Source organism: Cervus elaphus, chromosome 3 (assembly GCF_910594005.1).
Source record: "Cervus elaphus chromosome 3, mCerEla1.1, whole genome shotgun sequence".
Classification (NCBI taxonomy): Eukaryota; Metazoa; Chordata; class Mammalia; order Artiodactyla; family Cervidae; genus Cervus; species Cervus elaphus.
In genome coordinates this window covers 47,421,448-47,434,511 of record NC_057817.1, presented here as the reverse complement: position 1 = coordinate 47,434,511, position 13,064 = coordinate 47,421,448, and the positions used below count along the sequence as shown (strand labels likewise).

Sequence of the window (13,064 nt, the reverse complement as noted above, 5' to 3'; positions counted from 1 at the left end):
TTTTGTTTTTAAAACAATGTGCTTTCAAAAATACCATTTACCTGCTCTGATTGGGAAATGACATTTTTATGAAAGTACGTGTACTCAGTAAACAGATTCCATTTGTTAAGTATCTGGAAATGTTTTTTCGTTGGGGTGTGGGGTGTGTGTGTATTTCCTATCGCTAGTTCCTTGAGGGGCTTCCCTGGTGGCTCAGAGGTAAAGAATCTGCCTGCAATGCAGGAGACCTGGGTTCAATCCCTGGGTTGGGAAGATTCGCCTGGAGAAGGGCATGGCAACCCACTCCAGTGTTCTTGCCTGGAGAAAGTCCCCATGGACAGAGGAGCCTGGTGGGCTGTAGTCCACTTCAGTTCAGTTGCTCAGTTGTGTCTGAATCTTTGCGACCCCATGGACTGCAGCAAGACACGCTTCCCTGTCCATCACCAACTCCCCGAGTTTACTCAAACTCATGTCCATCGAGTCGGTGATGCCATCCAACCATCTCATCCTCTGTCGTCCCCTTCTCCTCCTGCCTTCAGTCTCTCCCAGCATCAGGGTCTTTTCCAATGAGTCAGTTCTTCACATCAGGTGGCCAAAGTATTAGAGTTTCAGCTTCAGCATCAGTCCTTCCAATGAGACAATGAGAGTTGTGTCTAACTTTTTGCAATCTCATGGATTATAGCCCTTTTCATACTGAGAACGCCATGAACAGTATGAAAAGGGCTATAGTCTGTGGGGTCTCAAAGAGTCAGTGACGCCAGTGACTAACCACAGCATAGTTCCTTGAGACAAGGGGGTTATAACTTCTATTTTAGGCCAATAGAATTTCTGTCTTAGACATGTTCCCATTTTACAGGTCCAGACTTCATCCCATTGAGTTGTCCGAGTTCTGAATCAATTGAGAAGACCGGATTGAGGAGGATAGAGACCAAAATTTACCTTTACCGCTGGTTTGGAGCCGATACGGAGAATGTAGCTTATCCTTGTGGGCAAGGGGCTTTCCTGAGGCTGACCTGTGACCAGGATGCTGGCCCCCACTGAGGACAGAGGGAGGGGCCGACTGTGCACACACGCCCACTTTCTCCTTCCAGACTCACTGCCCCCGCTTCTGATGGGGTGGAGAGAGGATGCCTTCTCTCCCTTTTAAGTGATAAGCAAATGACACCTGGAAAGGTTATGTACTTTCTTAAAGTCACCCAGGTAGTTGGCAACAGATTTTTTTCCTGGACTCTAGAGGTCATTTGGTACGCACAGAAAGGACATGGTTTGGGAACTGGCCAGGATTTGTGTCCACATGCTACCTCTGCGACCTTTGCCTGGGTTTATGCATCTGTACGGTGGGGGTTAAACTTTCTATCTCAGGGCTTTTGAGGGTCACATGAGCTCTAACCCATGTTTAGTAAGCTGGGCCAGTGTTCTGTTTCTTTAAATGAGCATCACACGCATCACCCTGCAAGACTGGGTCATTTATCAATCCTCCAGTTCTTTTTTTTCTTTTTTAAATCTGGCATCGAGCCTTAGGAAACTTAGTGATTGGGGGATTTTGATGTTTTAGAAGGAAAAAAACATTGTCCCTAACTTCCTTATGTCCTAAACTGAAAGAAATATACATGTCCCACTCACCCTAGAAAAACTTGCTTCATACCTAGAATTGACTTTATATATAGTCAGGAGTTGAAAGTGGCCTATTTAACTTTGGGAAGCCAACGTCTTTATTTTGGCTGGACCGCGTGGCTTGTGGGATTTTAGTTCCCCAATCAGGGATTGAACCTGGACTCTTAGCAGTGAAAGCATGGAGTCCTAACCACTGGACCTAACCACTCCAGGGCATTCCGCTAACGTCTTTCAAATCTAAATATCCACATTTCTTTTCTAGGACTTTCTTTAAGTAGCTGTTTGAAGAGTTGTTTTGTTCGGTGTTGGGGGTGGGGTGGGGGATGATGCACACATCAGCGGCCCAAGTGAAGGCGTGGAAAGGTGAAGCCATCTTTGTGCCAGGGATCTGGCCCGGAGCCTGTACATGGTGAGGTGGTGTGGTCTCCGTCTTCCCGTTTCCTTAGACGTACTGGATGAAGCAGTCCCCTGTGCCCTCGGGGACACTGTTGTTTCAGGCGGTACCCCACGTGGGGACAAGGATGCAGCTCTGAGCCGGCTCATATCCTGTGTTGAATACTGGCATTGACTCTCCACTCTGAGTGTCTGCTGTTTGCTTCCTGTCCAGGTCTTCAGTTTGGTGAGGTCCACACAACTTTGATCCACTTGTTTGTATCAGACCCCTAAGGCCAACACATTGATTAAATTCAGTTTCCCTTCTTTCTTCCCTTCAAATCCTTTTGCTTTATAGTCCACACCTCCTAGCGGAGCAGCACCCGCACCCGCCCTCGCCTCCCCCATCCGGCTCCGGGTGTGGGGGTGGCTGGGCGGCCAGTCCGCTGACCCCTAGCGCTGAGGAAAGGTGGGGTGGGAGGGCGCTTCCTCCAGGCCTTGGGCTTCCTGTGGTCGCTCAGAGGAAAGCGGAGCCGGAGGGCGTGTGAGCCCTCAGGTCTTGCAAGTGACAGAACCATTCCTGCACAACAAAGCAAATCCCAGTTGCTTGTAAATCACCCCCCACTGCCCATGGCTATTCAGTTTCCAGGGTGACTGGAATGTAGCTTTTATTTATAAATTGGTCGACTAACAGGGTGATGTTTAAAAAGCTACTTTTCCTTTCCTTTCCTCAGTCCTTTGCAATAGCAGGTTTTGTTCTTTTTAAATAGCTAGAAGAAGCCTTCTTTTTTTCCCCCAGATCGCAGTGCCTTATTTTCACCTAGATCTCTAGTTTGCTGTCTTCTAGCAGCTCCCACACATTGGCCTCTGTGAGTGCGTTTGCTGCAGGCGTGAGCTCGGATGCCCGGATGCTTTCTGTTCTCAGCGTCAGAGTCGTTTCCGGGGGGGGGGGGGGGGGGGTGGCTCGCCTGCCAGGAGTGGCCGGCACATCAAAGTCTGTTCAGTTACTCTGCCAGGCTGCTCCTTGGTGTTTACTGTTTCCTTGGCTGTTTTTTAAATTTTTTTTTAAATACATGAACGTCTCCCCTCCCCGTCACTAGATGTTACTCCCTACCTCCACCCCTGGAAGAATCCCATGGATGGAGGAGCCTGACGGGCTGTGTAGTCCATGGGGTCACAAAGAGCACGATGGGGGCAACTAACATTTCAACGCACTTTCCACCCCAATTAACAGGCATACAGACCAGAGAAGTTTTTGAACATTTTGTCGAAATTTTGTATGGAAAGAGAATTAAAGCCTCAGATCTTCCCGAACATAAACACTTAACGTTTTGAAATATTTGCTCTTGTCTGCAGGCACATAGTTTGTTACGTTGGCTGGGCAGTTTCTCCTGATTTTTTTTGTTTTGTTTTGTCTTCCATTAATATCTCTCTGTAAGCATCATGTTAAGAGCTTCTGTATGGTCCCCTCTTAAGGTAGATGAGTGCATTTAGCCATTTCCCTAACACTGAGCAAATAGTTTGTGATTTTTAGCTAATTCTCTGTAGACTCAGCCAGGTGACCAGTGCCCCTGGCAGGTAATTGCTAGTTGCGTTAGTACCTCATCCTCCTATCAGCCGCCTGACCCTCTGGAAGCCAGTGATGCACAAACCTGATGGTCTGTCCATGAGCTTTCACCTCCTCCAGCGTCCCTTCCCTCCTCCTCCTCCTCTCTTGGCTGAATGGGCTTTGAGTCAGACAGACCTACTGTGAGCTCAGCCCCTGCACGAACTGCATGCCCTCTCCATGTGAATTCTTCCAAACCTCCATTTTCCTATTTGCAGAGTAGGGGTAAGAGTGATTCCTCAAAACACATCATAGATGAGTTCTGAGTCGGGTGTGAAGGGTGTGTTGGGGGGGTTCTGACCTGGGTGAGGCAGCTGCCGCCACCTCCAGCAGCCTTCCAGGGCTTCAGGTTGGCTAATTTTGCCCATCTGGGTTTGGACTAAGAGCAGAAGAGGATAGGGAAGCAAAATGGGGGAGGTATATTGAGAAGGTTTCCTCCCCGTTCTCACTATAAGGGCGTGGAGAAGGCAATGGCACCCCACTCCAGTACCCTTGCCTGGAAGATCCCTGGTAGGCTGCAGTCCATGGGGTCGCTAAGAGTTCAGACATGACTGAGCAGTTTCACTTTCACTTTTCACTTTCATGCATTGGAGAAAGAAATGGCAACCCCCTCCAGTGTTCATGCCTGGAGAATCCCAGGGACGGACGGGGGAGCCTGGTGGGCTGCGATCTATGGGATCACACAGAGTCGGACACGACCGAAGCGACTTAGCAGCAGCTATAAGGGCTTCCCTGAGAGCTCAGTTGGTAAAGAATCCACCTACATTGCAAGAGACCCTGGTTCAATTCGTGGGTGGGGAAGATCCCCTGGAGAAGGGAAAGTCTAACCCACTCCAGTATTCCGGCCTGGAGAATTCCATGAACTGTGTAGTCCAGGGGGTTGCAAAGAGTTGGACACGACTGAGTGACTTTCATATTCTCAGTGTAAAGTTCAAGTGTTTGTTTCAGGATTGCCTGAACCCTTCGAGCAGCGTGTCTGGGATCCCTGGCTGGGCTCGTGGGGTGGGAAGCGGGGGCCAGGGTCCCCAGGCCCTTGCCTGTTCTCCTGGCAGGGGTCTGCCTTGCTGGTCTCTCCTCTTCTGGTCGTTCTGTTGGTGTCTCCCAACTCACCCTAAGCCTTGAGGTTCTCGTGATGACTTTCATGTTTCTCAGCTTATCCATAACCAAGCAGGAGGGCAAGGAGCGATTCCTGTGCAAAAGAGTATCTTTAGAAATTGCTGGAACTTCCCTTGGTAGTCCAGTGGTTAAGAATCCTCCTGCAAATAGGGACCGTGGGTTTGATCCCTGGTCTGGGCAGATGCCGCATGCTGCAGGGCCTGTAAGCCCATGCGCTGCAACTACTGAGCCCGCACTCTGGAGCAGGTGCCCGTCTTCTGCACAGACCATTGTCCTTCTGAGGGTGGAGGGCGTCATGCATTGCTCGTGAAGAATACACAGAGAAGAAGGAGGCCTCGTACACTGGGTGCTTCAGCCGTGCCTTCTAAGGGCTATGAAGAGGCTTAATCACAAGAACCATCTTGAGTGCAGTGGAGCGTGGAGGGGAGAATTCAGGCCAAGGATTGAATTAATACGAGGATGGGTGATATAAAACAGCTTAACTCCTCATGGGCTCCTTCAGACTTTCAACTTAGTCTGTTGGAAAATTGTTCCGAGTCTGGGGAATTCCCTGGTGGTGCAGTGTGCAGTGGTCAAGACTCTGCATTTCCATTGCAAGGGGCACGGGTTCAGTCGCTGGTTGGGGAGCTGAGATCCCACATGCCTCATGCCCCTCCAAATGAGCCTGCTCATTTTCTTTCTCCGGAACCTCCCCTTATCGCCAGGGTTCAAAGGTTTCAAGGATATGGTGGTCACCAGACCTGACCTCCAAACTCTGACCTTTGAAAGAGTCTCTGGTATCCTTGGGCTGATCTCAGTCAGGGGACTGTGGCCACAACTGTAATTGCTGTTGAAGGAGATGGACGGCTGTCAGATGACCTCTAGAGCCTTGAGCAGTGACAGGTTTTAATCTAAAATTTAGGGCCGGATGCTCTGTCACGTTCCCCATTGTAACGTCTTGTCTCTTTTCCCTCTTGGTTTCCTGGCCACCTCTTGTATGTATTTTTCCCATTAATTTTCCTACTGCCCAGGGGATTTTGTAAGCATTGTATTTGATTAGGGTGGTGGTGTAGATGGTACACAATCTTAGAAAAGTTACTCCTGAAAGGGACCATGATCCAGTGCTCTCTTAATCATCAAAGAAACTGAGTTTTTGAGGCCACGCCTTCTTTTGGAAACCTGAGTCCCTTCTGATGGAGACCTCAGGGAAAAGGGCTCCCCAGTGGATTGGGCCAGGGCAGGGCCACATTCTTTTTCTAATGATCACAGCTGATTAGCGGGATTTGGTTGTGCTTGGCTCTGAAGTCTTCTCATAATCGCTCCTTTCTTTGTTGCCTTAGAATTTAAAGAAAGTTAAGCCAGTTGTGAAATGTATCACCTTTCAGAAAGGGATAGCATCTTAATTGACTCCCTTTGAAAACATGTCATACTGGGATTTTTTTAAGTATACCGTGTAATCTGGTATGCCTTGAGGTTGAGACCTCCAGCTGGGGCACGCTGGGGAGACTGTCCACCTCCAAGTTTGTTTTCTGGCTCCAAACAAATGAGTGAGTGTTTGACGATTGGCACGCGACCCGGTTCTAAAAGTACAACCATATAGGGTATGGCAGACTGGTAACCGAGAGGGGGGTGGTTGAAAGAGCGAGGTCATGGAAGGCCCAGATGAAACGCTTTTAATGTGTATCACAACTGCAATTAATCTTATTAACACGCTGGCCTGGGGCTGCTCACCCTGCCCTGGGTGTTCAGGGGTATTGGAAGGGCATGCTTTGAAGGAAAGTCTTCTTTGATGGTGCAGATGGATAACAGAAGTGTATCAGACTTTGTATCTGGTACCAGAAAGGCCTTTTGTGTGCCTGAGCAGATGCATTCCATTTTGAGAAGCAAACAAAACTTGATGCAGATTGATAAGATGTACAAAAGAGGGTGGGTTTTCAATGTGGTCTTGTAGCTGTGGGCTCTGGGACCAGACAGAATCAGCTGAAAAGGGAGGGAGCCTCCTCGTTGGTGCTCAGCATCCGGCTCGTGACAGCTCCGGGAGCGAAAGCTTTAAAAACATGAGTTGTTGGGAGGCAAGAGGAAAACACAGGAAACACCAGACCAGAGAAGGTGCTGTGATGAGAAATCTGAATTGATGGGGTGGTGCAGGGGTTCCTGAGGCTGCTGTGGTTAGAATGGCTTCCTGGGTGGGGTGGCCTTGATAGGAGGGTCACAGGGTGAGGGCTGGGAGTGGGAGGCACTCATGGGGGGTAGGTGGTGTAGTGGTCAGGGGTGAGGCTGACCTATAGAAGGCACACTTTGATCTATCCGTGTCTGTCTTTGACACGTGCGTGTGAGAGAAGCTAGTACAGTATTATCCTTATAAGGCTGCTGCCCAGTTCGGGTTTTGCCACCCCCCTACTTTTTTTTTTTTCCAGAAGTCCTCTAAAATACCCATCTCGATTCCCTTCTTCTGTACTCTTTGTTGTTTAACAAGTAGCCTTGGGGACAAAGAGGTGGTTTGAAATTGTCGAGTTCAGCAGATGTGGTTTGGGTAAGCGAATATCCTCAGATGAATACACAATCTAGCCGCTCAGTGAATAATGGACGAGAAAAGAAATATCTGTTCCTGTATAATGTACCCATTTGCTCATGATTAACGAATGTCACACTTAAAACATTATTAAAGATCTGTCCTCTTCAAGTCTCCTTGCTGTGTGCGGACACATGCCGGTTTCTCACCTGCAGGACTCCTCAGAGACTTCAGCATTCTGAAGGTCTTTGGGAATCAGTGAGGGCGCTAGTGGAGGAGGAGGGGGACGGCCCTTGCTGTCCACAGGACATCTTGGAGGATTAGCTACTGTTTGACAGTGTTTTGTGGGTTGCCCTTGCTCCCTCGGCTGCCCTCCACTTGGTCCATTTACTTTTCCCGCCTTAAGACAATGGTGACGCATCTCTTGAACCAAGGAAGTTGAGGGGGCTTTTACATCCCTGCTTCCTTTTTCTTTGCTTTTGGAGCAGCAAACAGATGGCTGCATAGACTACAAACTGAACTAAATTTGGGCAAGACAAGTCCCTGAATCCTCATATAAATGGAAATAGAGTCCTAGCTCTATATCCTGCCACTAAAAAAAAAAAAAATCTTCCTGTGTGGTAGGGGATACCACCTGAGAGTGGCCAGAATGGATCAGTATGCCATGGCCAGACATCCCTCGCCATGGCACCCGTCAACCCTCGTGCCATGAGAATGAGGCAGCAAGCAGCACGCTGTGCTTTTAAGGTCAGAACAGCCCCTGGGACTTCCCTGGTGCTCCAGAGCTGAAGACTCTGTGCTTCCACTGCAGGGGGTACAGGTTCCATCCCTGGTCGGGGAGCTAAGAACCAAGATCCCGCCTGCCCCATCCGCGGCCAAAAAACCCAAATAAACAAAACAGACAAACAGAAAACAAAAGCCAGCAGCACCCAACATTCCAGAAGCAAGTGTTCTGGTTCTTTCCTTCAGGAATAGACTCTTCCTTACTCCAGAATCTGCCTGCAATGCAGGAGACCCGGGTTTGATCCCTGATTTGGGGAGATTCCCTGGAGAAGGGAATGGCTACCCACTCCAGTATTCTTGCCTGGGAAGTCCCATGGACAGACGAACCTGGTGGACTACAGTCCATGGGGTCAGAAAGAGTTGGACACGACTGAGTGAGTAACACTTTCACTATTCCAGAACAATTGTCTTTTTACCGTAATGTATTTTGCTTTGCTTTCTTGTGGGTTTTCCTCCTTCGTTCATCACACCTGCCCACATCACAGTTCAGCTTCACACTGTCCACTGGAGTTCCACTGGCTGCCTGGGGCTGTGTATACTTAAATTATTTTAAATGAAATAAAATTTAAAAGTCAGTTCCCCATTTCAAACTCTCGGGTGCCATGTGTGGCTTGTTCTATTTTGGACAATGCAGATATAGAACATTTCCATCATTTCAGATCATGCTGTTGGATGGAACTTTCCAAGTTCCCGCAACACCTCTGCCTACTTTAACACTTAGAGGTTGTGGTACTGCAAGCGAGGAATGTCTGACAGACGTTGACTGTAAATATGAAGCTGTCCCCCACGGACTTTCTTGAGATCATTCATCAGGGTTGAGCAAGGCATTTTGTGTGTCTGCTCAGTTGTGCCCTACTCTTTGCAGCCCTTTGGACCGTAGCCTGCCAGGGACCTCTGCCCATGGGACTTTCCAGGCAAGAACACAGGAGTGGGTTGCCATTTCCTCCTGCAGGGGATCTCCTGGACCCAGGGATCGAACGTCAGGCTCCTGCAGCTCCTGAATTGACCCTCTTGGGACTTTGCAGGCTTAGCTTTGTGTGACAGCGTTTCTGTATTCATCACAGGATTTCCGCTTTGCTCATGTAAAAAGGACATCTCGGGACAGTGTTTTCCTACCTGCTAACCTAGTGTTTTAAAATACAATTCAGGAGCATCGCACCTGACTTGCTGAAAGTTTTGTTTTGTTTTTTGTTTTTTTTTGAAAGTGTCTTTTGAGCCCCACAAATGGCTTGCTCACAAGTTCCTGGAAATCACTGCTTCATCCTGTGCTTTTATGTGCAGACTTGCTTTGGTTTGCTTATGGGTTCCTCCTTGATTGCAGTAGAAGAATCTCTCCTGGAGGAGATTTTTCTATTTTGCTTAGGTCCACAATACTTTATATGATGTCTTTGTTGGAACAGAACCTGGAAGGAAGACGTGTGAAGTCTTTACCTAGACTACATTTCTCTTAAGCTATCTGTGAATTCCATCTGCAGCATGGCCAACTGGTCCAGGGAAGTGTAGTTTTAGGAAGGAGGGTGTTTGGTGTTTTATCCCCTACACAGTACAAGACTGGCACCTTTTCCAGCTGTAATTGTGCCCAGCATCCCAGTCTTTTAGGGACATCAGTAGGTCACTGCCTGTTTCTTCAGCTGGAGAGGAGATGAAAAGTAGGAATTCATGAGTTTGGAATGGAATCTCACTTAGAGAAGGCACCTGTTGACTTGATAAGTTTATCCTCCACTGAGAGAGGCTGGACCCCAAACTGGTCAGAGCTGCTCCCCATGAGAGCCGCAGGACCACCAGTGGGGAGGTGATGACACTCTTCACTCCTGTCATGGCATGATGCAGATCTGTACTGTCTACTCCATCTAGGAATCTGTGCTATTTGCATTTTTTAAAGAGTCTATTGTTTTGTTTCTAGGAGAGGTCTGTGATGCAAACAAAACAATGTCGCACATGCAAGGGGATGGGGCAGGGAGTAAGACAGACTTGACTGAGCTGAAAACCAAGAAGAGGCAGGAAGACTGGGACCAGAGTGGGCTCTCCCGGCTTTAAGTGCTTGGTGCAGAGCTGGGCAGCAGTAGGCATGTAATAAGTAGTTGTTGATTAATGGGTTGTATTGTCTATGGGTCACAAAGAGTCAGACATGGCTGTTATTTTCATAACAGTTCTATAAAGTTCATATTGTTCTGTACATTTTAAAATGATGAGAAAACTGAGGCTCAGGTTAAATAACTCACCTTCGGTCACACAGCTGGAATGCGGCAGAGCCGTGATTCAGATCTAAGTATGCCTAAGCCTTAGACCACCTGCCTTCACTAGGCTCAGACAGAGGGAGCAATAGGGCCATATTCATCTTCTCTCCTCCTCCCTCTGCCCTCCCGTCTCTCTCCCTTTCTCCCTGCTCCCCCCTCATAGTGGAAGAAAAAAACTTTAATTGTGATATGATTTCAGAATTACAAAAAAATGGCAGGAAGGGTGTAAGCAGTGTCCAGGTTTGCAGGGGTCTCTATATTCTTGGAGAGTGGGGTTGTGAGCCCCTCCAGCCTGGAGCCGGGCCACGCTCCCTTCACACAGTCTGAGCCACGCTGCCTGGGATTCCTGTGTGTCTGGGAGGTAGGGCGTGCCCCTTATGAAAGTTCACCGGTGTAAAAACAGCAACGTGACCTCACCCAGGAACTGAGGCAAACCCAAGAGCAGCCTTCCAGAGATTGCTAGGTGTAAACGTGAGCAAAGAGCCTAGGGTTTATGGTTTTGCATGGAAGAGCTTGCCCTTTGAGAAACTGGAGGGTTTGGGGAATGTAAAAGAAAAGTGGCTTATAAAAAAGCTGACTGGTAACTTCCCAGACACTCTCAGGCTTGGCACCATACCCTCCCCTGCTGCCAAGAACAATAGCGGATGCCTTCAGAGACTCGGGCCACCATGCCATTTCCTCCTCGCCATGCAATTGCAGATGAATGTTTATGCTCCGTGCTCTCTGTCCCACGCCCGCCACGTGGTTTTTTTAACCTTCTCCTTGCCTTTGTACTCACGGAATCAGCTTTCTCCCTTCTGGGCTCTGTCCTGCTAGTGTAGTAGCAGTGTTAGGAGCTCACTGGTGCCCGACTCTTTGAGACCCCATGGGCTGTAACTCGCCAGGCTCCTCTGTCCATGGCATTCTCCAGGCGAGGATACCAGAGTGGGTTGCCATGCCCTTCTCTCCAGGGGATCTTCCCGAACCAGGGATCAAACCTAGGTCTCTTGCATTTGCAGGCAGATTCTTTACCATCTGAACCACCAGGGAAGCCTGTAGGCATGCATTGTGTTTGGAGGACACGCAGGAGGATTCTTCCTGGTGTGAGAGGAAGGGCCAGGGTGTCCTCTTTTAAAGGGTTAAACAGTCTGGAAGTTTCCCAAATCAGGAGACTTTCTCCAGTTCCGACACTAAGAGAAACCAGTGTCCTCCGCTCCAGGGCCTCAGGTATGGTTCCTAGGCCTCTCCCTTGGCTGCCAGACTCCTCTCCTCAGAGGAACTGAGCTTAGTTAACCTGCTGGAAGTCTCTTTTTCTCTGGCATGCCTCACTCACACCTGTGTCGGACAGGAAGTGCCATGAAGGTGGAGGTGCTGTGTGACGTCCCCACACGGGGCATGCCTGGCCCACAGCTTCTGTTCAGAAAATATTTGCTGAGTGACTAGGCCTTGGTGAACAGTTGCCGCCTCAGTTGACTGAAAAATGCAAGATCACAGAAGAAGAGTGTAGATCTTAGACATTCTTATCAGAAGGAAAAAAAAAATTAACTCTGGGTGGTGATGAATGTAAACTGAACTTACTTTGGTGACCATTTTTATGTACATATAAAATCATTATGTTGTATGCCTGAAACAAACAGGATGTTACATGTCAAAGTCGCTTCAGTCGTGTCCAACTCTTTGCGACCCTATAAACTGTAACCCGCCAGGCTCCCCTGTCCAAGGGATTCTCCAGGCAAGAATATTGGAGTGGCTTGCCATGCCCTCCTCCAGGGGATCTTCCTGAACCAGGGATCGAACCCGAGTCTTCTGTGTCTCCTGCATTGGCAGGCAGGTTCTCTACCACTAGCACCAGCTGGAAGCCTACTATGTTATATACCTTAAACTATCATAATATGGTAAATCAATTATACTTGATTTACAAGTATATATAGGTATTTAAGGACTTCCCTGGTGGCTCAGATGGTAAAGCGTCTGCCTACAATGTGGGAGACCTGGGTTTAATCCCTGGGTCGGGAAGATCTCCTGGAGAAGGAACTGGCAACCCACTCCAGTATTCTTGCCTGGAAAATCCCGTGGACAGAGGAGCCTGGTAGGCTATAGTCCTTGGGGTCGCAAAGAGTCGGACACGACTGAGCGACTTCGCTTTCACTTTCTTTTCATAGGTATTTAACGAAAATACAGGCTCACAGCCCTTTAGGGTTTAATTGCTTCTCTGGGCTTTGCTTTGCAGCTGATCTTTTAATAATGAGATTTTAGGTTTGGAAGAGATCTTGGAGATCTTTGGATCCAGTTCTTTTCTGTTGTTGCTTCCTATGGTTTGCTGGGTTTTTAATCTCTGAGGAAGTCGGCTGAGTGGTTTACACAGGCCTGTCTCAGTTATGCATGTGTGGATGACCCAGGGCAAGTTTCTCTTCCCAGACTGGCCTGCTCCTTTGACTGAAGCTCCTGGGAATGCTGACCCGAGGAGGCCTCAAGATGGGTGCCAAGCCCAGTGTCATCAGCAAAACCTGTGATCAAGGGCTGACCGAAATGCTCTGGCTACCTGCCCGTTGCTCTCCTGCACTCCCCTCAGCCTTTCTCCTTTTCTTCTTTCTTCAAGTAGTAAGCCCCTAGAGCGCATGTACGCGCCAGTGTTCAGACAGCGTACTATTTTTGTGTATTTTTAATGGTGAGCCTTTGGTTTCCTTGATTCCTTGAGTGGAGCCATCCTGTCCCATTGGTCGCAGTAGTGGAAGCACATTTTTGCAACCAAAAGCAGGGAAACACTTGGGAGATGTCGACTCCAGTATCATTTCTTATCTGATAAGAGAGAGAGCAGACTCGGGTTAGTAGCCCAGGGCTCAGCATGAGTTTCGGTGACCTGGCCGAGTCCCAGGTCTGGCTGGAA

The 13,064-nt window shown here is 48.7% G+C and overlaps 1 protein-coding gene across 1 annotated transcript in view; it reads left to right on the top strand.

The window, feature by feature from the left end:
- The window catches only part of RASSF3 (Ras association domain family member 3), a 76,515-nt gene that overhangs the window by 49,118 nt on the left and 14,333 nt on the right, over positions 1–13,064 (top strand). The window lies entirely within an intron of this gene.